Below are 25,259 nucleotides of genomic sequence, written 5' to 3' on the forward strand. Positions count from 1 at the left end.
ACACATACAGTACCAATAAACAATGTCTGACATACAGAAAATTTCAAGTCATTGCAAGTTAATTTTAATATCATTACATATGCTTAATACTACAATATTGTATGCTTTTGTGTAATACAGTTTATGGCTGTTCCTATAATTTCTCCCCTAGAGGAGACATAAACATGTCTGCGCCTTCCTCTTAAGTTCCCAATGACAAATTGAGGTACATTTCCATCAAAGTCAACTCTGAGGAACCAATGAGTTTACTAGTCTTCCTTCAGAGTAATGACTGAGGGATTATGGGCAGAAGTGAGGGCTGCCTTAAATCAGCCACACTGGAAGGTCTTCACCTAGCATGGATTATGATTCATCCATGGAAGCATAGATGGAGTCCCTTGACCTACTTGTTCCTCACCTCTACACACTATCTTTTCCTGGAAGCCATGTCTAAATAGGGCAGAATTTTATACCACTGGTTGGAAGGAGTATTTGGGTATCCAAATACTCAGGCAAGGGTCCCATGACCCTTCCTATCCATCCTCCTAAGAAGGAAAGGTGATAGTCAACCAGCCCAGCTGTAGTGATCTTTTGCAAATGGGTATAGCTGATCTGAAGAAGATGGTGGCAGTTTGGCCCAAAGGAGAGTCCCACACATCAATTAAAGTGTTTATATGTGGATTTTGTAAATGTTGCTATACATGGATTTTCTGAATTATTACATGAATAAATCACTGAATGGGTGGCTTGAAACAGGGAAATAAAGATTTTGGGGGAAATCTGGAACTTCCTTATATATTTAAAAATTATATCCTGTAGCAATGGAATTGGAGCAAATACCCCACATGGAGGTACATGATCAGAAAGCAATAGTGATAGAGAGATCAGTTAAGTATTATTTTTCTAATGATTATATCTAAAATTTAATGTGTTTCTTTTTATTTAATGTATTTAGCATTTAACAATAACATATTTAGGGGTACTATAGTGTTTTAGGACAGGATCATATGACAACAGATGAAGTGTCTGAATCTGTAGTTTTGTTAAAGGTCCCATGTATATGGTTGGTCTATGTTCTGTGGCACATTCTGTGGCATGCATTCACTTACCGGTATATTATTTAATGCATAGTCTTTTAAGTCATCCCCATGGTGTCGCTGAATGACACTTTGAATGATACTGAAGTTATATTTTGCATTATTTGTAGATGAGCAGCGCTTGAGAGAAATCTAGCTTCCTGGATTTGTCTGGAAAGTACAAGAATTGGCACATGTGATTTTAGACCTGTCTTCTTTGCAAACAAGTCTCAGCGTTTTCAAGTTCACATACTGCTGTGCACAATATTGAGTTCTTCCCCCCAGGAAATGAAATACAGATTCTCTTAAGTTTGGGACAATAGCTTGGTAAACTGTTCCATGTTTAAAATGAGTCACTTGGAAATGTCAGGAAATGATGCACAGGATGTATAAATCATGTGCCCACTTCAGCTGCCTCAGAGCAGAGTTGGAGGAAGACTATCCATAAAGGGCTCCTCTGGGGAGAACCATGCCCTAACCTGACCCATTCTGCTCTCAAAGCCATCACCCTTCAAAAGGAACACACAGTCATCTCCTTCCTTCCCAACAGTTCAATATACATTCCTAAAAATAAAGCCCCACGAACAGCCAGAACCTATTCAAACTACTGTTGTACTACAGAGGTTTCTTGCCACTGTTCATAATTTACCTGTCAGGGAGTGTGAAAGACATTACACTCCCAATCAAAGAATTTTCTTTTGCTTGTGTTTAGAATGATTTCTCCTAGTTTCAATAATGTTTTTGTTAAACCACAAAAGGTGAGAAATAATAATAGGATATTGCTTAATTGAATATGTTGCCATGACAGGAGGCACAAAGCTCCATTTTAACATGGGCTTGCTTACTGGCCACCATGATGGATTGATTGCCTTTATTATGTTTGTAGTCTGCATTTCTTTTGCCTGCTCCATCCTCTTCACAGCCCTGATCCATTGAGCTGTTGAAATCTTGTGTTTCAAATTACCCATGGACTGACCATTCTTCAGCACTGCTGCACTTGAATTGTTGGTACTATTTCAAATGCCAAGAGACTGGACAGAACTCTGAAAACTTTCATTGAAAGCCATTTAAAAAATAATTTAACATAAGGATCACGGTCTTTTCACCAAGGTAGTAATCAAGTCATCATGGTTACTGGACTTGGGCTGTTTTTTCACCTACACCTTCTAAACAACTTTTCTTTAAAACCTAGCATGAAAGTCAGAATTCACAAAAAGTGAAAACCAGTACCAGAAAAAAAGAGAAATGGTCATTATATAAAACTCATATTCCATTAATATTAAACCTTCAGAAAATAATGAGGCAGGAAATGTAGGCAGGCACCCATATAATTATTGTAAGAAGTTTGGCAAACTTTTTTTCCCACTCAATTGGGGAAAATACACTAGCTTGTACGTTAGGGGCATCTAATTTTTCAGGGTATCTGGAAAGGATTTTCTTTGCCTATCTTTTAAATCCTTAATTTCCTTTAAGAGCAATGTTTTTTATATACTACATTTCTTCCATATTGCATCTTCCATCTCCCAATCATCTATCCCTATGCCTTTTGTGTGAATGCATCAATCATATTACACAAGAAACTTTCCCTGGGAACCCTGTTTATTAGACTGGTGAGTGTTTTCCTCTTTCATCTCAAGGCTGCAGCTTCCATATTAAAGTGAAGGTCTGGGCTTCTAGGTAGCAGACAACACAGGAAATAGGGTGAAGCAGGCCTAGAATTTGGTTCTCATGAGTGGGTTACATGCAGACATAGTTTCAAATCTTGACCTGATTTTCACAGGCATCTCCTTACAGTGCAGGCACAAGAATATGGAAAGTTGGACACTGGTTCCAGAGTATATGGCATGATTCAAGGTTTGAGATTTCCAACTTTGCTTAAATGGTCCTATGAAGACTGACATGGGTGGAGACTGTAGTCCCAGCACTTGAGAGATAATGAACGGATGAAGAAATGATTTGAATCAACAAATTAGTGCGTCTCAAAATTTGAGGAGTACAGGAGTCATCTGAGGGTCCAGAAAAGATTTTGAAAGTCTGGGATAGAGCCTGACACCTTACATTTCTAACACATTCCCTGTTGATATTTTGCTGCTAATCCCTAGACCATATTTGGCTTATCAAAAGTGCAGCTTATCTTTTTGAAAGAAGAGAAACCTTTTGAGGTGACTACAAGAAGGCTTGTGTGGAAATATCATATATTGGCCCTGTGAGTATGCAAAATCTTCAATCTATGGTGCCAAACAAGGTGTGGGCCAGTTGCACTGGGCATCAAGCCAGCCTCCATGTCCAACAGGCATTTCACTCTTTGCCAGCAAGTTCCTTGGCAGAAATGGGAAATGCACATGTTCAGCCAAAATTTCACATGTTTTCCTCCTCATTTTTGTCCCAGTGAATTTCATACAAGCATCCCTTAATTTGTTCATTGATAAGTTGGTGCTTTTAAATTAGTTGTGGTATAAAGAAACTGTAAGAGACTCCAGCCAGGGAGGCAGGTAGGCTAACTGCAGATCTTCACCCCTCCTTCAGCTTCTCCAAAACCAATCTCCCAGTCTTATCGCCAGTTCTCTAGCAGAGCACTTGCTCCTGTCTCCATTCCTATCCTGCCCTCATCTCCAATGGGTCCCATAGCTCTTTCCCTCCAAACTTCCTTTCCCCAGCTCATTACTTTATCCCAGGCCTCCACTCCAGGCTCTCCCTGGGAACGCATAGGCCACTTGGACCAGGAAAAAAATCAGTCCATTGCAACCTTCACCTATCCTTCCTCTCCTCCAAATCTAATTCACCCTCCCCACCACTACCTTGAATCCAAGAACACATCAAAAAGATCATCTACCATTATCAAGTAGTCTTCATCCCAGAGATGCAGGGGTGGTTCAACATATTGGTAAGTGGATAACTGTAATTCATCATATAAACAAACTTAAAATCCAAAACCCATAAGATCATTTCATTAGATGCAAAAAGGGTTTCTAAAAGAAGTCCAACACCCCTTCATGATAAAAGTCCAGGAGAGATTAGGGATAGGAGGGACATACCTAAGTGTAATAAAGGAAGTTTACAGCAAGCCCATAGCCAGCATTAACTTAAATGGAAAGAAACTCAAAGCTATTCCACTAGAAAGAGGAACAGAAACAAGAAAAGACTGTTCACTCTCTTAATACCTACTCAATATAGATTCAATATAGTACTTGAAACCTTATCTAGAGCAATAAGTTAACTGAAGGAGATCAAGGGGATACAAGCTACATGTAGAAGAATCCAAATAGAACCATATCTATCACCTTGCACAAAACTCAACTCCAAATGGATCAAAGACCTGAACAGAAAATCAGATACACTGAACCTGATAGAAGAGAAAGTATGGAATAATCTGGAACTCATTGGCAAGGAAAAGGCTTCCTGAACCATTAGTACAGACATTAAGATCAGCCATTAATAAATGGGACCCCATAAAACTGAAAATCTTCCTCATGACAAAGGACACCATCATTTGGACAAAGTGGCAGGTTACAGAATGAGAAAGATTTATATATATATATATATATATATATATATATATATATATATATATGATATATGGATAGAGTCCAAAATATATAAAGAACTCAAAAACCAGACATCAAGAAAACAAATAGCATAATTTAAAAAAATGGAGTACAAATCTAAACAGAATTCTCAAAAGAAGAAACTAAAATGGCTGAGAAACACTTAAGAAATATTCAGTGTTCCTAGTCCTCAGAGAAATGCAAATCAAAACTACTTTGAAATTCCACTTTACACCTATCAGAATGGCTAAGATCAATAAAACAAGTGACAGCTCATGCTGATGAGGATGTGGAGCAAGGAGACTACTCATCCACTGCTGGTGGGAGTGCAAACTTGTATAGCAACTATGGAAAACAGTGTGGTGGTTACTCAGGAAGATGAGAATCCATCTACCTCGAGATTCAGCTATACCACTCTTGGGCATATACCCTAAAGACACTTCACCCTACCACAGAGACACTTGCTCATCCATGTTCACTGCTACTCTACTCATAATAGCCAGAAACTGGAAACAACCTAGAAGTCCATCAACAGAAGAATGGATAAAGAAACTTGTGGTACATTTATACAATGGAATATTACTCAGTCTTTAAAATAAATGACATCATGAGATTTGCAGGGAAATGGATGGAACTAGAAAAGAGCATCTTGAGTGAGGTATCCCAGAGCCAAAAAGACAAATGTGGTAAGTATTCACTTTTAAGTGGGTAGCAGGTAAGTCAATGTTAACCAAGCTATAATCCATACAACCACACATTTTAGTTACATAGAGTAAAGAACTAAGGGAGACAGATAAATCTTTTTAAAATGGGGAAATAGAATAGATAGTTGTGGGTGACTGGGGGCCTAGAGTGGGAGGATCAAGTGGGAATAGGGAAAGGAGAGGGAGAGGAGGGAAGGATATAGGCAGAGACAGCTAAAAGTAAGGGCCATTTTAGGGGTAGTATAGAAACCTAATATACTAAAAGCTTCCTAAATTATATACATATATTAAGGTGATCTAAATGAAATTGCCAAATAATGGGAAAGACAGATCCAACTGGCCATCTCTTGTCACCAAATGATGCTTCCAGTACTGGGATTGGATTATATCTAATTGAGTGATTGGCCAAAGGGCTCCTATGGGAATTCCTAAATAACCCAGGCTGTTGACTATCCTATAGGTTGCTCCAGACAAGCTAATGGCAAAGGCCCATTGAAGCAGACAACACTTACACAACTCATTGAACATGGGAAAGTCAAGCTGGTGCCTGCACAGAACGTTCACCCCTACGTTCTAGTATATTTGGTATAAGAAGATACTCTGCAGACTACCAAGACAGAATCATAAACACCAAACCAGCCATAAACCAAAACAGAATCATAAACACCAAGCCAGCCATAAACCTTTTAATCTACAACGGTGTCCTGCCTGAAGAATATGCTAGGGCAATGGAGACACAAAGGTGTGGGAGTAACCAACCAATTATGATTTGATTTAAGGCCCACTCCATGAGATAGAACCTATAACCAGTTTTCTCCTGCCTGTCAGTTCCCTAATAACTTCTCAGAGGCTTTATATTATTTGTAAATGTTTGGCCATTAACTCAGGTTTATTACTATTAACCCATAATTCTTATCTATACTTTGTCATGTGGTGGCTTGTTACCTCATTTTTTTGCACATCTTGTTTCCTCAGGGGCTGGCTGGCTAGCGGTTGCCTGACTCCACCTTTCATCATCTCTCTGTGTCTCCATTTGGCTTTCTTGCCCAGCCTTATTCTGTCTGGCTATAGGCCAAAACAACTTTATTATCAACCGATGAGAGCGACATATATTCTCAGCATACACATCTCACAGCAGGAAACCATACTCAACATTTTTTGGGTGATCAAGAACCTGAGACTAGATAACCAGGGACCTGGGGTAAACCAAATACTACTGTTTTTACCCAAAAAAGTATCAATAAATGATTCCTAATGACATTCTGCTATACTCGCAGATCAGTGACTCTCTCTGCCATCATTAGAGAAGCTAACTCCTGTAGAAAATGAGAACAAATACAGAGACCTACAGCCAGACATTACATAGAGAGTGAGAGAACTTGGCGCACTCATCCTTAAAAAGGATGTCTCCATCACACTTCTCCCCTTAGAGCTTCAGAAACCCTGTGGAAAAGGAGACAGAGTATAATTGCCAAGAACACAAGGCCCTCTAAATCAACATGATCAAAGCTCATAGGAACTCACAGAGACTGAGGCAGCATGGACAGAGCCTGCACAGGTGTGCATCAAGTCCTCTGAGTATATATCATGGCTTCCAGTTTAGTGTTTTCATGGGATTCCTGTGTGTGTGAACAATTGAGACTCTTTTCCTGCCTTCCTTTGGGCTCTTTTCCTTTTATTCATTTGTTTTGTTCAGTTCTTACACATTATTATATCATATTATATTATATTATATTATATTATATTATATTATATTATATTATATTATATTATATTATATTATATTATATTATATTATATTATATTATATTATATTATATTATATTATATTATGATATTCACTTCGATGTCTGTTATCTAATGAAAAACAGAAATGGAGTGGATCTGGATGGGAGGGGGGAATCATAATCAGTATATACTATGTGAGAAGAAATCTATTTTTAACAAGAGGGGGAAAAGGAAACGATAGTGGTTATTAATACACTTTAAGAGGAAAAACTGCAGCTATAAGAAAAAGAAATCTTCTATCCCTGTGTTAGTTTGAGACATCACCCATAATCTTAGGCATTTTAACGTAGTCGCCAGTTTGAGGCAGTGTTCTGGGAGGTTTATGGGATCCAGCCTTGATAGAGGAAATATGTCACTAGGGTGAGCTTTAAAGGCTTAAGGCTTTGCCCTAATCTCAGTTTGCCCTGGATGCTTGAGGTTCAAGATGTAAGCAATCAGCTTCCTGTTCCTGTCACCATGCCTTCATTCCTTAACGTTTTAGCTCTTTACAAATGTGCATCCCTATGTTTGAGGATATTGTTTTTGTTAAGGGAGAGGGATAATGAAGTTCAAGAAAGCAAAGTTTCAAGAGAGGAATATTCTAAGGCTTTTCTAAGGAAATGCCACCTATGTTTACTATGGTTTCCAAATAATCTTATTTAAATGTGTAAGCATTAAATTGTAAGTTTCTTGAAAAGTTAAAACAGGATATTTTAATTTAGCACAACTATATAAAACACATGTGAACCTCTTCATATGGACTAAGGGTAAATGTCTACATGGGTTAGACTGGTTGTCATAAACACATGACCGAAATCTGGAAGGGACATTCTCAAACTCTAGATTGGGGGTAAAGGAGACTTTGTTGATAATGTGTGTTTTGTTCTGTTCTGTTTAAGATGCCTTTTATTTGGCACTTTCTTATTCCTGTGTCTGATTACATAACACAGTCATTTTAAATTATGTGAAAAATATTTTTTGCTTAGTAGTGTGAATAATTTACCTAAAATATATCCATTGTCTGAGTCTGTGGCTCAATGGTACCACAAAAAATAAATAAAAAATAAAAAAACACAAGCCAGAAAATATATATATTAGAGTAAATTCAACATCTTTGTGTATAAATATAACAACACTCTTTCTGTCATCTAGAAAAAAGAACATGATTTTTTTTAAAGAAAGGGGGCCTAAAATTATGCCTAACTCATAGAAACCCAATGCACTATCTCCAGCATAGGTTTATATGTAAAGATTCATAATCACATGTGACCAAGGTGAACTTTGTATAATGTATGTGGATAAAAAGTAAATATCAAGGATCATCTATGTATGAGTTTTACTGGGCTAGAAAACTGTTTCTTCAAAACAGTGTGTTTGTCATGGACTATCTAGCAAGCTTAATAATTGGGCATTACTTCCAAATATTGTAAGCCATATAAAAGAAACTCAATAAACTACACTCTTCTCTCAAAAAGAAAGAGAGGAACGGGGGAAGGAAGAAATGAAAGAAGGAAGGAAGGAAGGAAGGGAGGGAGGGAGGGAGGGAGGGAGGGAGGAAGGAAGGAAGGAAGGAAGGAAGGAAGGAAGGAAGGAAGGAAGGAAGGAAGGAAGGAAGGAAGGATGACAGAGAGTCTGGGTCTCTTGTCTATGCTGTTTTCTAACTGTGCTACACATGAGTACCAATCCTCCTTGGAATCAATCTCTTCAACTGTAAAGTAGGGCTGGCATGTGATTTTTGTTCACTGGTGGGTTTATGGATAACTTTTAACTTATGAAAGATAATTAAATAAATATAAAACCATCAGATTGGCACAGCCATTTCAGAAAATGGAAGCATAGTAACTACTAAAGCTAAATTTTGCCCCATGCCCTCTGCTTCAACAGCTCAAATGCTATGGGTATTCATAAGAAAAATGAGATGCCAGAACTTCCATAGATGTTTTTCATAGTAATTAAACAATAGGACAATTCAATGTTCATCAAGATATGAATGAGAAAATAAATTGCTGCATAATCACATAAGCGATACTATCTCAAAGCAAAACAGAATACTGTGATATACAACTTGAGTGAATTTCACTAACATAAGTTTAAAAAAAAAAAGCTGTGACACAAAGCTAGCTACCAGCTCTGACTGGACCAAGAGGTGAATGTCTCCTCTCCCAGCCTGAGAGTCCTGTCTCTAGGATCCAGGCCCCAGGGGGCAAAACCTGTGCTCCCCTTTCCCCACCCATCGCTGCCCCAGGTGCAGGCCAGCAGGGAAGACTCCTGTGGGCAGGCATCCCCACCAATGCCTCCCCATCAGACCAGACCCTGTAATCTACAAGACCCACTCCCAGCCCCAAACCCACCCATACCCCTGCAACCTCAGTGTCTCCCTGAGACACAGAATCTGGCAACCCTGAGTGGATCAAGAGCTCTAATTGGACGAAAAGCTCTGATTGGACCAAGAGTGGCTCTTGGAGACACAGACACATCCAGCACAGAGTGGACCAAGAACAGCTCCCTCAGACACAGACACCTCTTGCACCTATTGGAAGAAGAGATGGGTAGATGCCAGTGCAAAAATATATACAACAACATAAAAAGCAATATGGCACCACCAGAACCTAGTGGTTCTACAACAGCAAGACTTGAACATCACAATGTAGAAAAAAAAAACAAGGATTGATTCAAGATGGCGGAGACAAGCAGACGCAGGTAGGCCTGTGGCAGCGGCCCGCGGAGGTAGACAGGTCCGGCGGCAGTGGCTGACAGGGACATTTAGGCCCAGCGGCAGCTGGCGGAGACATTCAGGCCCAGCGGCGGCCCACAGAGGTGGACAGGCCCTGTGGCAGAGATAAGCAGACGGAGGTGGACAGGACCGGCGGTAGCGGCCGACAGAGACATTCAGGCCTGGCGGAGGCCCACAGAGGTGAACAGGCCACGCGGCGAAGACAGGTGGACGCAGGTCGGCGACTTGCGGATGTGGAAGGGCCCGGTGGCAGCGGCCAACAGGGACATACAGGCCCAGCGGCAACCGGCAGAGACATACAGGCCCCGTGGAAGTTTGCAGAGGTGGATGGGCCCGGCAGCAGTGACGAGCAGAGGTAGGTAGGCCCACGGCGGCAGCCGGCAGAGACATACAGGCCTATTGGTCGCCCACAGAGGTAGACAGACCCAGCGGCAGCTGACAGGGACATACAGGCCCAGCGGTGGAGACAAGTGGACGCAGGTGGGCCTGTGGCGGTGGGCCACAGGGGTGGACAGGCCCGGGGACGGAGAGGGGCGGACACAGCTTGGAACGGGGACGCCCCTAGCCCCAACTCCTGGGGAAGAGACTATCTCCGTGGGTCAGAACCAGGGCAAGTCTGGACACTCCGTCTGGGGACAACCCAGGGCCCAACTGCTGATCCTGTGAAACCCAACAACTTGGAGGTATTGGTGAGACTACCCTGCTCAGCTGAAACTCATCTGGGAGAGGATTCAGATGCCTACAGTTTGAAGTCTGAAGAAACAAGATCAGCTGAGGAGTTGACAAATGAACAAAACGTGACCTGGGAACACAGAAGAAGGCGCTACCCAGTCACCAAACCAGATCACGAGAATCATAAGTATATAATTCACCGACTGAAATCAGCTGTCCCTGAAGAAACAGCCCAATAGCACCAATTTAACCAAGAACCCCTACTAAACCAAGACTAAAAATTAGAACAAGAGAGGCACTCTCAGACACAGACACCACCTGCACCTCACAGAGGAAAAGATGAGTAGACGCCAGTGCAAAAATACAGGCAACAACATAAAGACCTATATGGCAACATCAGAACCTAGTGATTCTACACCTGCAAGACCTAAACATACCATGACAGAAGAAACAGAAGAGATCAACCCTAAAAATGACTTTAAGAAGATAATAGAGGCCCTTAAAGAAGAAATAAAACATTCCCTCAATGAGGAAATAAAAACTTTCCTTAAAGAGGAAATGAAAAACTACCTTAAAGAGGAAATAAAAACTTTCCTTAAAGAGGAAATGAAAAACTCTCTAAAAGAGGAAATAAAAACTTCCCTTAAAGAGGAAATGAAAAACTCCATTAGAGAGGAAATTAAAAACTCCCTTAAAGAAATGGAAGAAAAAACAAACAAAAAATGGGAAGAAATCAAATCAAGCCAAGAAAAAGCAATTAAACAGATGAAAGAAACATTCCAAGATCTGAAAAATGAATTTGAGACAATAAAGAAAACACATGCTGAGGGAATGCTGGAAATAGAAATCCTGACAAAATGAACAGGAACTACAGAAACGAGCATAACCAACCGATTGCAAGAGATGGAACAGAGAATCTCTGACACTGAAGACACGATAGAGAAAATAGATTCGTCAGTCAAAGAAAACACTAAAGACCAAAAAGTCATAACACAAAATGTCCAGGAAATTTGGGACACCATGAAAAGACCAAACCTAAGAATAATAGGGATAGAAGAAGGAGAAGAATACCAACTCAAAGGCACAGAAAATATATTCAACAAAATTATAGAAGAAAACTTTCCTAACCTAAAGAAAGAAATACATATGAAGATACAAGAAGCTTACAGAACACCGAATAGGCTGGATCCAAAAAAAAAGTCCCCTCGCCACATAATAATCAAAACACTAAACACACAGAACAAAGAAAAAATATTAAGAGCCGCAAAGGAAAAAGACCAAGTAACATATAAAGGTAAACCCATCAGAATAATACCAGACTACTCAATAGAGACTATGAAAGCTAGAAGACCATGGACAAATCTCATACAGACACTAAGAGACCACGGATGCCAACCCAGACTATTATACCCAGCAAAACTCTTAATCACCATAGGCGGAGTAAACAAAATATTCCAGGATAAAACCAGATTTAATCAATACCTGTCTACAAACCCAGCCCTACAGAAAGCACTAGAAGGGAAAATTCAACCCAAAGAAGCTAAACACATCCATGAAAAATCAAGCAATAGATAATCCCACACCAACATACACCACAGAAGAAACAAGCTGGTGTAGCTATCCTAATAATATCTAGAGAAAAAGGATGTTTCAAAAGAGAAGAAGTCTTGTGGCAATGCCTCAGTGGTCCAGGTAACTACCAGAACTCGGAAAAGTTGGTTGAATTTGGGATTGACTGGGAGGTCAAAGATTTAAAAAGCAGAAGATTCTCTCAAGACACAAGTTGTGTGATAATAGTGTGTTTTGTGTGTGTGAATGAGAATTTGTAAATGTTGAATTCTAGGCTTCGACAATCATTGTCAGTGCAGATTGTCACTGCAAGTATTTATGCTTTAAAACTTAAATTATAAAGCTAGTTATATCTTTCTAACAACTAGTTTTAATGTTTATGAGCATATTTTACCTACATTACCTTTTCAGGATGTTGAGAAAGATGCATCACAAGCAAAGGCTGGAGGCTGGGGGCTAGATGGTTTTGAGGAAGAGGTCTTGGTGGACTCTTTCATAGAGCAAAGGGAAGCAATGCCTTCTGGGAAATGAGCTAAGTTTTAATCTAGTCTTTAGGATTAGAAGTCAAAACAAAAATATTAAGGAAAGGAAAACCTAATTGATCTTTGAAGTATTGTTATATGGAATTGAGTGGGACTTTTGAGGCCTTTCTTCCAGAAAACAAGGACTTGGTTGTCAGGCCTATATTAGGCCTAAACCTTGGTGCCATGTAATTGTACTTAAATCATTTCAATGGAAAGTGTCTTAGTGATTGGAACTTCTAGTGCAGTTTGGAGTTCTTCCATTTGAAAAATGTGATATTTGCATGGGATTGTTTGAATCTTGTTTTCTAGTCCCTTCCCATCACCACCCTCATAGTCTGAAGGTAGATTTTTCTCTTGATAAAGGAACAAAAAAAGGTGAACATCTTGTTTGTAAATAGGTATCTAGTAACTAGTGGTAAACTTGAAATGGTAGAATTCTTTAAAGCCTAATTCTAGATAGCCTTAAGAAAATATATCTTAATTACTTTTGAACCTGTATTCACCTTGTTTTTTTCAAATATCTTAAGTTATATTTTCTTTTTCAGAGCTGCTTCTTATTTGGGGCTACTTTTTTTTTTTAATTGAGGCATAATTCATAAAAGGGTATATTGTTTTGATGAAACTTTTTACAACTGTGGCTGGATGTCTTTCTTTAGTCTTCCAAGAAGGGCCATTTTACTTTTTTAGAGTTACTTTTTAAAGTCATGAGGTCAACAACTTGAACTACTATGCATGTAAGTGCTAATGCAAATTAAAGCCCAAGTTGACCTCCAGCAGCAGTTCATTCTATGTTGACAGTGAGAGAACACTTTGCCTGTTAGGATACTGTTACTCGTGGACTGAAATGCTGAAGAAACCCCTCCCCCTATTTTGTTTTTTTTTTTTGCAAAAATCAAGGTATATTCTAGGGTTTCCTGGTTGACCTCAACAGATAAACTGAGATGATAGTCTTAGTTCAGAAATGATCTGAATGTAGATTTACAGTCTACGCGTACAGCTGGCTAAGTGAGATCGCTTTCACAGTTCTGCATGTATCCCATCGGCTCCCCATTAGTCACTGAACTCTTAAAACTGGTATTGTAACATTATTACAATGTTTTGCGCCAATTTTATAAACTTTACAGTACAATATGTGTTCCTTTTCTGAGGCAAACCAAAGGTATATTTCTCAAGGTTCTGCTGCTATCAGCAGTGTTGATGGAGGATTTTTTATACATTTGTAATAGATAGAAATAAACCAGAAAAAAAGAAGAAAAAAAAGTGGTGGAGGAAAAGGTGAACACTGCAAGAATACTCAAAAGGGCTGAGAGTTGCAAACGCCAAGATTGGCTTTGCATAGTAAATGGAATAGAACAGCTCTGAACTATAGCTTACTTTTCCTGGTTTGGTCTGACAGAATGATTGAATGCTTTTGTACAAAAATCAGAGCCTTAAAAACAAGGATTTGGTGAGATTGTAAAATGGTGTGCCACTTTGGCAAAACAGTCTGGTGGTTGGTCAAAATGCAAAACATTGTTACTCTGTTACTCAACAATTCTACCCTTAGGAATATAACCTCAAATTACTGAAAATGTGCATCTATGAAACATGTACATGAATGTTTACAGCAGTGTGTTGCTAATAGTAAAAAAGTTAAAACAACTCAAATAGCTATCAAATACTGGAGAGAAATAAAATGTGACTTATTCATACAATAGAATATTATTAAGACATAAAAATGAATGAGAAACTGACAGACTAAATGACTTTGGTGAACCTTCATAATTTCATTTGTAGATCTTTCCATTTCTAATTTATAAATACATTTGGGGTTATAAATTATAAATGTACTATCTCCTGTCAACATTGTATACTTCTATTTGATGATTTCTGTGTCAAATATTATATGGAAATGTTTCCAAGTATTTTCTGTATTAACTGTGAATGAATAGAACAAAATAAATTGCCTGTGATGGAAAAAAAAAAAGAAAAAAAAAAACAAAAAAAAGCAACCTTAAAAATAAGTTTATGAAGATGATAGAGGCCTTTAAAGAGGAAATGAAAAATTCCCTTAAAGAAATCGAGGAAAAGACAAACAAAAAATTGGAAGAAATTAATAAATCCCTTAGAGAAAGCCAACAAAACAAAGAAAAAGCAATTAAACAGGTGAAAAAAACAGTTCCAAACCTGAAAATTGAAATAGAAACAACGAAGAAGACACAAACTAAGGGAATGCTGGAAATAGAAAATCTGAGTAAACAAACAGGAATTGCAGATGTAAGCATAACCAACAGAATACAAGATATGGAAGAGAGAATCTCTGGCATGGAGAATATAATAGAGAAATAGATTTGTCAGTCAAAGAAAACACTAAAGCCAAAAAAGTCATAACGCAAAACCTCCAGGAAATCTGGGACACCATGAAAAGGCCAGACCTAAGAATAATAAGGATAGAAGAAGGAGAATATCAACTCAAAAGCATAGAAAATATATTCAACAAAATCATAGAAGAAAACTTTCCCAACTTAAAGAAGGAAATGCCTATGAATATACAAGAAACTTATAGAACACCAAATAGAATAGACCCCCACAAAAAGTCCCCTCACCACATAATAAACCACTAAACATACAGAATAAAGACAGAATTTTAAGAGCAGCAAAGGGAAAGGCCAAGTGACTTATAAAGACAGACCCAACAGAATAACACCCGACTTCTCAATGGAGAGTCTGAAATTCGGAAGCTCCTAGACAGATGTAATGCAGACACTAAGAGATCATGGATGCCAGCCCACAAAAGAGCAGTGAAGGAGATATCTTGATAAAAGAGACATCATGGGGATAGGGAGAAACCTGGTGCAAGGGAAGTTCCCAGGAATCCACAGGGATGACCCCAACTTAGTCTACTAGCAGTGGTGGAGGGGGTGCCTGACCTGACCTACCCCAGTGATCAGATTGGTGAATGCTTTGTCATCATAGAGCCTTCATCCAGTAACTGATGGAAACAGATGCAGAGAGTCATGCCCAAGCACCAGGCTGAGCTCAGAAGTCCAGTTGAAAAGAGAGAAGAGGAATTCTATGAGCCATGGGCATCAAGACCATGATGGGGAAACTTGCAGATACAAGTGAACCAAGCTAGTGGGAACTCATGAACTTTGGACTGAGAGCTATGGAGCTTGCATGGGACTGTACTAGGCCCTCTGCATGGACGAGACAGTTGTGTAGCTTGGTCTGTCTGAGGAGCCCCTAACAATGGGAATAGATTCAATCCCTGGTGCATGAACTGGTTTTTTGGAGCCCATTGCCTATAGTGGGACACCTTGCACAGCCTTGATGCAGGGGGAGGGGCTTGGACCTGCCTCAGCTGAAAGTGATGGGCTTTGCTGACTCCCCATGGGGACCCAAAGCTTTTCAGAGGAGGGGATAGGGGGTGGGCTGGGGAGGAAGGCTAGGAAGGGAGCAGGATGAGGGGTGAGTGAGGATCTGTGGTGGATATATGGAATGAATAAAAAATTTCTTAATTTAAAAAAAGTGCATGCTATAGGGTTTTATGTGCAGCTGGCCTTTGAAGACCAAGCTAAGTTAAAGAAAGTTACCCCTAATTTGAGTAGACAAGTATTATTAGAGAAGAGCATGAAGTATTCTTCTAGGTGTTAAAAAATGGCTCTATGTCTTGATTTCCACAGTGGTTATAAGCATGTACAGACATGTAAAGTTAGTGAAGTGTGTATTTATGATTTCTTAATGTGTTCCAAGAGCAGAGATTAGCTTCAGGCAATATAGGACCTGGGTAGCAACACAAGTCAAGACTTCTTTTTTGTTCATCATGCTCTCATCATTGTAAACAAAGCCAGTGACGTACATATCACTTCTACTGGAAGCAGGCAGCTCCCATTGTCCTACTTTAGGGACATTACTAGGGCCATTTGCTGTGGGCATGCAATTTGAACAACATCCAACACAAGAAGAAGGAGGAGGGGGAGGAGGAGGAGAAGAAGAAGGAGAAGAAGAAGAGAGGAGGAGGAGGGGGAGGAGGAAAAAAGATCAACCATGAACAACACACTAAAGATGGAGCCAAACTATATGATCTCTCTGATTTGGGGCATGAGGAATCTCACTGAAAAGTAGAATAAACAAAATATCACCAGTTCAGAGATTCATTCACAAGGAGGCAAACTGTAGTTATCAAATTTCAAAGTGCATGTAAGTTTTCTAAAAACCAGAACAGTCAAGCTGTAGTGGTACTTGACAAATGTTTCCTAGACTGGCCACTGTGTGTTGTTTTCTACCTCAAGGACATGCCATAACTGAGGAGGAACTGTCAGGTGACAGGTCCTATGCGAGTAATCCCCAGAAAGAGTTAGATTTAAGGAGAAGATCATGCCCCCTTCTATACCTTATCTTTGTTGTATCAACAGTGCATGGCAGTAGAAGGGGATAGATGGAAGAGGTACATTCATAGCGACTTGTGATGGCTAATTTTAATTGGCATCTTGACACAACCTGGAATCATCTGTCAAGAGAGTCTCAGTGTGGGATTGTCTACATCGAGTTGGCCTATGGGTATATTGGTGGAAGACTGTTTTGATTGTTTTAACTGTTGTAGAAAGAACACCATCCCTTCCCCCTCCATAACTGTGAGTGGCACCTTCTGGTAGCAGCCCAAATAAAAAAGCATGGAAGAAGCAGAGCTTTTTGCTGCTTTGCTCAAATGTTTTCACTCTTGCTGATGAATTCATCTACCCTGTCACTGCTGCTGTAGGTTCCTTTACTGATATTAGAAAGTGCTCTGTCAAGGACTGAACACCAGCTGCTCTCCAGGGATCATCTAAGCCTTCAGCATCAGGCTGGGACTGTGGAGGTGCCTAGCCTCACCTCACAGACTGACCTGGGTCTCAGCCTCTTTGGTGTGAGATAACCATTGTTGGATTGTCTCATCCATATTGTGCAAACCAATCTAATAAATACACTTTTAGTATATATTGATCCTATCAGCTCTGTTCCTCTAAAGAACCCTAATTTCACAGTATCATTGAAGAACACATGTAAGAAGAAAAGACCCATCAGGCCACAGCGGGGTGTTTAGGAATGATGATTAGGGGTTTCAATAGCGTTCCCTCATAACCAACTTCAGCTCTTCCTCACAGCTCCCTCTAGCTGTGCAGGCCTGTGTCCAAACATCACCCTAGAGGCATTCCCTGTTCCTCTCCCTCAGCTCATTCTTTACATCCAATACTGGATTTTGAGTAAAAACTCTTTACATTCTTTTTTAATTTTTTATTTTATGTAGAGGAATATTTTGCTTATGTGTATGTCTGTGTATCATGTGTACCATGGGTGCATGTATACCATGCAGTGCCCATGGACATGAGAAGATGGCATCAGATCCCTGAAACTGAATTTACAGAGAGTTGCAAGCCACTAAATGGGTGCTGGGAATTGAACCTGGGTCCTCTGGAAGAGCAGCCAGTGATCTTAACCACTGATCCAGCTCTCTAGCCCTTCTTTATATTCTTGAGGACACATGTGTTTCAACCTAAAAACTGGAGTAACAGACAGTTGCAAGCCGCTAAATGGGTGCTGGGAATTGAACCTGAGTCCTCTGCAAGAGCAACCAGTGCTCTTAGCCACTGATCCAGCTCTCCAGCCCTTCTTTATATTCTTGAGGACAGCTACATTTCAATCCTACCACCTCCCTTTCCTACCTGCTTCCTCTGGTTGCTTGTCATCTGCACCCCCTTTCCCATCCCCCTCCTCCTTAGACCCTAGTTACAGTACATCCTTATTTCTCTTTTCTTCTCATTAAAAGGCTTCCTGCTAATATCTGGTTCCTTCATTAACTTATTCCTCCAGCGACTCATTAAACAAACATTTATCAAGCATCCACTGTGTGACACCTATCGTACAAGCTTGGGGAAATGAACAGATGCAATCATACAAGACCTCTTGGAATTTGACTGCCATGTTCACTGAGGTGATGTTCTTCAGTGTGCCCAGCCATATCTAGGTCCTCCCTGAGCACAGGGTGCCCTTTCACAAAAACCCATTTTCATCCTGCCTTTGTCTGGTAACCTTTTATCAATTCTTTGGGGGCAGAGGTAGGATAGCATGATAGAATTCTGATTCCTTCTACAGTGTTTACACAGCATTCCTGGGGCTTCTTATTGCCTTATTTATTAGGGTGCCTTGTAATCATTTGTCTGAGAGTTGGAACAACTTGCCATCTAGACAATGTCATCTTTTGTTTCCCCCATCACTTTAGGTTGCATTTCTTGATTATGATCACTTTAGGTTGCATTTCTTGATTATGATATTTTAAAAGAAGGATGTGGTAAGCGATGCATGCTATGTAAAAAAATGGTAGGAACAGCTTCCTAGGGATTGTGCCAATAAGAGCTAGATACTGTTTGGATACGAACACAGGTCCCCTGGAATCCCAGCTGCCTAGGACTCCTTAGGACCATGAACTGGAAAACATTGCCTAACTTTAACCTAAAGCAGCCATTCTCTGAGAACATGAAACTTTATCACCTAGAATGGATCATCCAATACACTTAATGTTCATAGTATGAAGTGAGTTGGTTCAGGGACATGAGTAATAATTTAAGTCCATGTCCATGCTCATCAAGCAGGCAACCACAGGGCTCCTGTTTGCTAAGCCAGGCAACACCCATAGAAGAACCAGTGCAGGTGTTCTGAGAAACAACCAGCTTCATCCTCATGCTGGGGAAAATACCATTAAATTTTTAAAAGGAAACAAAACAAATTGAAAAATAGTCTATGCTAGCTAAAGGCTTCTTTTAAAGCACCAACTGTCATTACAAAAATAAATCGCATCAGGTATTCTGGTTTGGGGCATTATTCCAGCCCAGGATGACTGATAATATTGGGAAGAGAGGTAGGCTGGGAATGAAAAGGCTAGCGGGTGAAGGAGAAGGGAGGTGATGGAGAGGGGGATCATTAATTTACCTTCTTTAAGAGCACAGGCCCAACCTTCCAGTTCCCTGGCTCTTTCCCACCCATCTCTCTGTGTGCTTGTGTTTTGGTCTGGTCTCCTATTCTCCACAAATAATAAAAGCTTCCTAAATAGGAATTCAAGTCAGAAAAGTCCCTTTTCACAGGAATCAGAATCTACCACAGCAGGTGTAGGGAAAGATGGAATAAATCTCTAGGGGTCAGGAGAATGTGTGAGAGTAGACAATCCTGAGAGAGGGTGCCTCTGAGTTCCCAGGTACCAAGAAGAAAAGCAGAAACCCCTGTACCCACTTGAGCTTTGCCAAGCTGCCTTGTGGCGTGAAAGAGCAGGAAGCCACAGTCAGCCTTCCTAGGTGTATGCCTCTACCCCAACTGGCGTTCAAACCTTTCTCTTCACCTAATTCCCATTCATCACGTCATGCCCCGGATCACAGCTCCCCAAACGAAAGCACCATGGCCCTGACACCAGGATCTTTGCAGAAGCTGTCCCTGGAGTGCCTGCGTGTGAGTGGGCAACGGAGGGTTTCGGGGCGAGGAAGGGCGCTGGGGTTCAAAAGCAGAGTCATCAAAAGTAATGAGGCAGTTCCGCCCAGCTCTGCCAGCCAGGGGAGCACAGCGCCCTTTCAAATTGGCTGTCCCAGCTCGGCAGCTCAAATAACTGGTCACAGAGCGCTGCAAGCAAATTGCTCTGACAAGGCTGTAACTGTTGTAAGGGTTCAAGGGTGCCGGCCACTAGGTCAGCGACTGCCAATCAAACCGACCGAAAAAGCCGCTCATCGAGCCTGTGATTTCTACCTAGGCCGCAATTATCCCCGACTATTCCGGTACCTCGGCAGCTCCTCTGATTAAACCTGCCTCCCTTTTACATCTCTTTCAGAGCGCGCTTCACACACTAATTAGTTGCCTGCTCTCCACTGAGATGTCAGACCCTCCGTCAATTTATCTCTATTTCAGCCTGCTCAGAGTGACTTCCCCAGTTATCAAAATTTAATCATGCCTTCAAAAATGTTGAAAAGTGGTCATTAGAGGCAAAAGGCCACAGGATACAATATTCATTTTTCTCTATCTTCCAGCCATCCAGCTGGCATCTATAATGGATATCCTGGGGGCTGTGAGAACGCGTTGATTTATGCAACCTCGGCCCTGCTCTGACTGTGCTCCGCCAGGCTGCCTGAGAGAACAGGCTTTAACAAGGTCTGAGGTGGAGGACATTAATCACTGCAGCATTGTGTGTGGAAAGGGTGCCGTGTAGTCAAAGAACCCCCTACAGTAGGGCAGTTAGGGTTTTTTTTTTTTCTTCTTTCTTTCTTTCTTCTTTTTTTTTTTTCCTTACCACCTTCTCGGGGATAAAAGAGTTTGACAATTGATTAGACCTTTCTGTAACCTTGCAGTACTGTGAAATGATGAAAGAAAAGAGGGAGAAAGTGATTCTCACACTGGCGGGTTTAAATGTGCAATAACTTTGCGAGTCTTGACTGAAACTGGCTATCAAAATCAGTCCGGACTCAATACCATCTGAAAAGAGAAGATCTTTCTTGGAATAAGAGCCCTCTCGGCCAGTGTGTCAGAGTCAATCATAGGCACCAGGGTCCCGCGGTGACTGCGGCTGCCTCATGGTGGGTTCTGATAAAAATCACATCTGATAAGTTCACCTCTGTCTACCTGCTTGGCTGGAGAGATGATTTTAGTCAAAAATCAACAATGATGAGCTGAAATCTATCGGCAACTAGCGACTGCTTTTAACTCCGTTTTCTTTGGAAAGCCTCACTTTGAGACCAAGGCTCCTCCTACCCTCAGACATTATACCCAAGCCAGAGGAAGCGAAGAGAGACACTGGATGCTCCTTCAAGTGTCAGAATTGTACTAGTCCCTTGTCCCTTCTGCCCTGAAACATATAAGCCCAGATAGCCTCAGTACTTTCTTGCCCCAACTACTCAAAGCAAAGTACCCTAAGATCTCAGAATAGGCAAGGTGATTTCTGGGATCATATACATATAGGTAACATTTATAAAGACTGATTAGGCAATATTTTGTATTTAGGAATATATATGTATATGAATATACATATATATACATGCATGTATATATGCAACAACAATTAAAGTAAAAAAAGCCATGGATTTGAGAAGAGAGCAAGGTGGGTGCATGGGAGGGTTTGGAGGAAGGGAAAGGAAGAGGGAAATGATATAATTCAAAAGTATTACAAAAACAATAAAATATGCTAAGACTTTTGTTCTTTCTGTCTTTTTTCTTTTTTTTTTCTTTTTTTAAATGCATGTGATTGAAGAGCAAACAATCAGAAGACTATAGACTTCTTATAAACATCCATGACAGAGAAGAGTCATCATGGTATACCTGCAACTCATGTATATATATATATATATATATATATATATATATATATATATATATGTGTGTGTGTGTGTGTGTGTGTGTGTGTGTGTGTGTGTGTGTGTTAATCATTAATGCAGCTGGGTGGTGGTGGCACATGCCTTTAATCTCAGCACTCGGAAGGCAGAGCCAGGCAGATCTCTGTGAGTTCAAGGCCAGCCTGGGCTACAGAGTGAGTTACAGGAAAGGCACAAAGCTACACAGAGAAAGTGTCTTGAAAAACCAAAAAAAAAAAAAATCATTAATGATTGTATTACAAAATGAGTGATACCAAAAACATAAAGTTAGAGGTATAAATACAATGTCTGATTTCTAAATATTTTATAAAGCTTTAGTAATTTAAATCATATGCTAGACAGTTAAAGTGCAAATTAGAGGCACAGAAACAGTTTACTGGAACAGAGAGTTGAGAAATACACTCAAACCCAACAAATAATGTTAAGAATTTTGAAAAGACTAGCCCTCTCAGCATATGTATCTTAGTTAGGGTTTCTGTTGCTGTGAAGAGACACCATGACCACAGCAACTTTTATAAGGAAAACATTGGGGTGGCTAGCTTACAGGTTCAGAGGTTCAGTCCACCGTCGTCATCATCATGGCAGGGAGCATGGCAGCACCTGCAACTCTTTCTTTCTTGCCTCGTAATTCAGCTTAGCCTGGAACAGCAAGCGGACTGTCCAACGGAGAATTATGCGAAGGTGTGGCTTGACCACTCATGTCTGGACTTCAGGGCACTGGGGGAGGTGGAGAGCTGCATGACACACAGCTTTGGAGCACATGCTCTGGCTAGACTCCCCAGTCTCAGAGAAGAATGCATTTATGAGCAAGTCTGGGAAGAAGGCAGAATAGGAAGAGACAGTAGGAAGGTGGCCATGAGGGTTAATGATTTTCTGATTCTCATTCTCTCATCTGTTCCAGTATAGACTGCATTCTGAGAAAAAAAGAAAAGACTATGACCTGCCTCACAATGATTTAGGCTATATAAAGTGATAAGAAAGGACTGCATATATCTGCTTTACAATGATGCTTCTACCCACAGTGGATCTGTCTCCAGGAGCCAATCATGATGAGCCCTGCAAACCTCTAGCCACACCCACTGATACTAGGTATCTGGTTAGGCTTCACTTTTCATTTTCACCCATAAGTGCATGCCCCCAGATTCCTAGCCACACTATCTTAATCCCACATTTGACATGGAGCATAGCTCTGGTTTTACCATCATAGACATTCATCCTTACTATACTCTGTTTTGTTGGAGTTCAGAATATTCTCCCAATGCTGGCCAGTGTGGTTACTACTCACTCTGGATGTACCACTGACCTGAGAAAGAGAGAAAGATGAATATGAAGCTACAAAGTACCAATTGTGAACAACTAACCCATTAAAAGACTAGGCAAAGCAATAACTCTATCAAAGAGCTATGTCCCCAGCCTTCCATGGAAACATTTTCCAGCAAGGATGCTTAAACTGGGATCTGTAATCTATGCCCCCTTCTCTCACAATAAGAAGCCATTGCACAATTTTTAAAAGATTTGTTAAGCCGGGCAGTAGTGGCACACACCTTTAATCCCAGTACTTGGGAGGCAGAGGCAGGTGGATCTCTGTGAGTTCAAGGCCAGCCTGGGCTACAGAGTGAGTTCCAAGAAAGGTACAAAGCTACACAGAGAAACCCTGTCCCAAAAACCAAAAGAAAAAGAAAAGAAAAGAAAAGAAAAGAAAAGAAAAGAAAAGAAAAGAAAAGAAAAGGAAAGGAAAGGAAAGGAAAGAAAAGAAAGATTTGTTTTATGTTTAGTTATGTGCACTTATGTGTGTCTGTGTATAGGTATGTGCATATGAGTTCAGGTGCCTAAGGAAGTCAAAATAGGGTGTCAGATCCTGGGAACATAAGTGACAGGCAGTCAAGAGCCACCTGATGTAGGTATCAGGAACTGAATTTGGGTCCTCTGCAAGAGCAGTGCCTGCCCTTAACTATTGTGCAAGCCATCTCTCCAGCTCTCATTTATACGATTTTTTTTATAAATATCAGAAGACCTAAAAACTTTGATTGTAAAATTATTTCCTTCTTGTTTTTGCTACCCTCTAGCTGTAATTCAGCATTTCTTTCTATCACAAATGTAGACTAATAAGCACTCTAGCTTCAGCAGGACTTATGACTTTGTCACCAATAGAAATGGCAAATATTGTCATCATATCACATTCATTCCAGAGAGCTCAAAACACCATTTCAGTTTGTCTCTTTGAAAATATAGCTATTATTAGTTCTGATGCATTTATTAGTCCTGATGCATTTATTATTCAATGCATTTGTGAAAGTGGACACATTGCTGTGCGGCATGTGTCCACATGCTGTGCTGCATTTTACTACTATCTTTCAACATTATTCATTTCTTTCAAAATAGTGTGTATTTATTGTGCACATTCACAACCCTATTCTAAAAACAATGCTTCATGGGCTCTCTACACTGTTCACAGTGTCCCTGATCCTTGCATACACAGAGGCAATTAAGAATATTGTTGTAAGGCTGGGGATACATCACTGTGGAAGAGTGTTTGCCTAGGATATAGAAGACCTGGATTCAGTCCCTGGCACTGAGAAAAGAAAACCATGATGATTTTAAAAGAATCCTGCTGGGGGATGTCTTTCTGTATGCTGTGAATATATGTTGTTCCCATTGGTTAATAAATAACCTGCTTTGGCTTATGGCAAGGCAGCTTAGAGGCAGCAGGAAAGGAGAGAGACAGGAAAGAGAAAGGTGGGGTCTGGTAAGACGTCAGCTGCTGCCAAAGGAACAACAACATGCCAGCAGACCAGTAAGCCAAGGAACATGTGGCAAAACATAGATTAATTGAAATGGGTTAATTTAAGATGAAAGAGCTAGCTAGCAAGAGGCCTGCCAAAGACCATGCAGTTATTAAGTAATATAAGCCTCAGTGTGTTTACTTGGGACCTAGTGGCTGCAGGACTTGGGTGGGAGAGATTTGTCCCCACTACAGCGAGGGCCAGGCAGGACTGGAGAAACTTCTGGCTACAGAATCGCGATGTTGTCTTGTCTTCCATTTTATTTGGGCACGATGAGAAAGAAATAGGTTACTGAGAATCTCCCACTTAAGTGTGTTTTTACAAAACTCTGCTTTCTCATTTATTCATGCCTGTCAAATAATCAGAGTGGGTAACATTATGCATGGTAAGCTTCAGTGCAAAAACTTAAGCAATACATGCACTGTCACCTAGCTTAGGTCTTTTATTTTATTTTATTTTATTTTATTTTATTTTATTTTATTTTATTTTATTTTATTTTATTTTACAATACATTCATAACATAACATAACAGCCACAGATTCCCTTG

This window comes from Peromyscus maniculatus, chromosome 1 (genome assembly GCF_049852395.1).
Source record: "Peromyscus maniculatus bairdii isolate BWxNUB_F1_BW_parent chromosome 1, HU_Pman_BW_mat_3.1, whole genome shotgun sequence".
In the NCBI taxonomy this organism is placed as follows: Eukaryota; Metazoa; Chordata; class Mammalia; order Rodentia; family Cricetidae; genus Peromyscus; species Peromyscus maniculatus.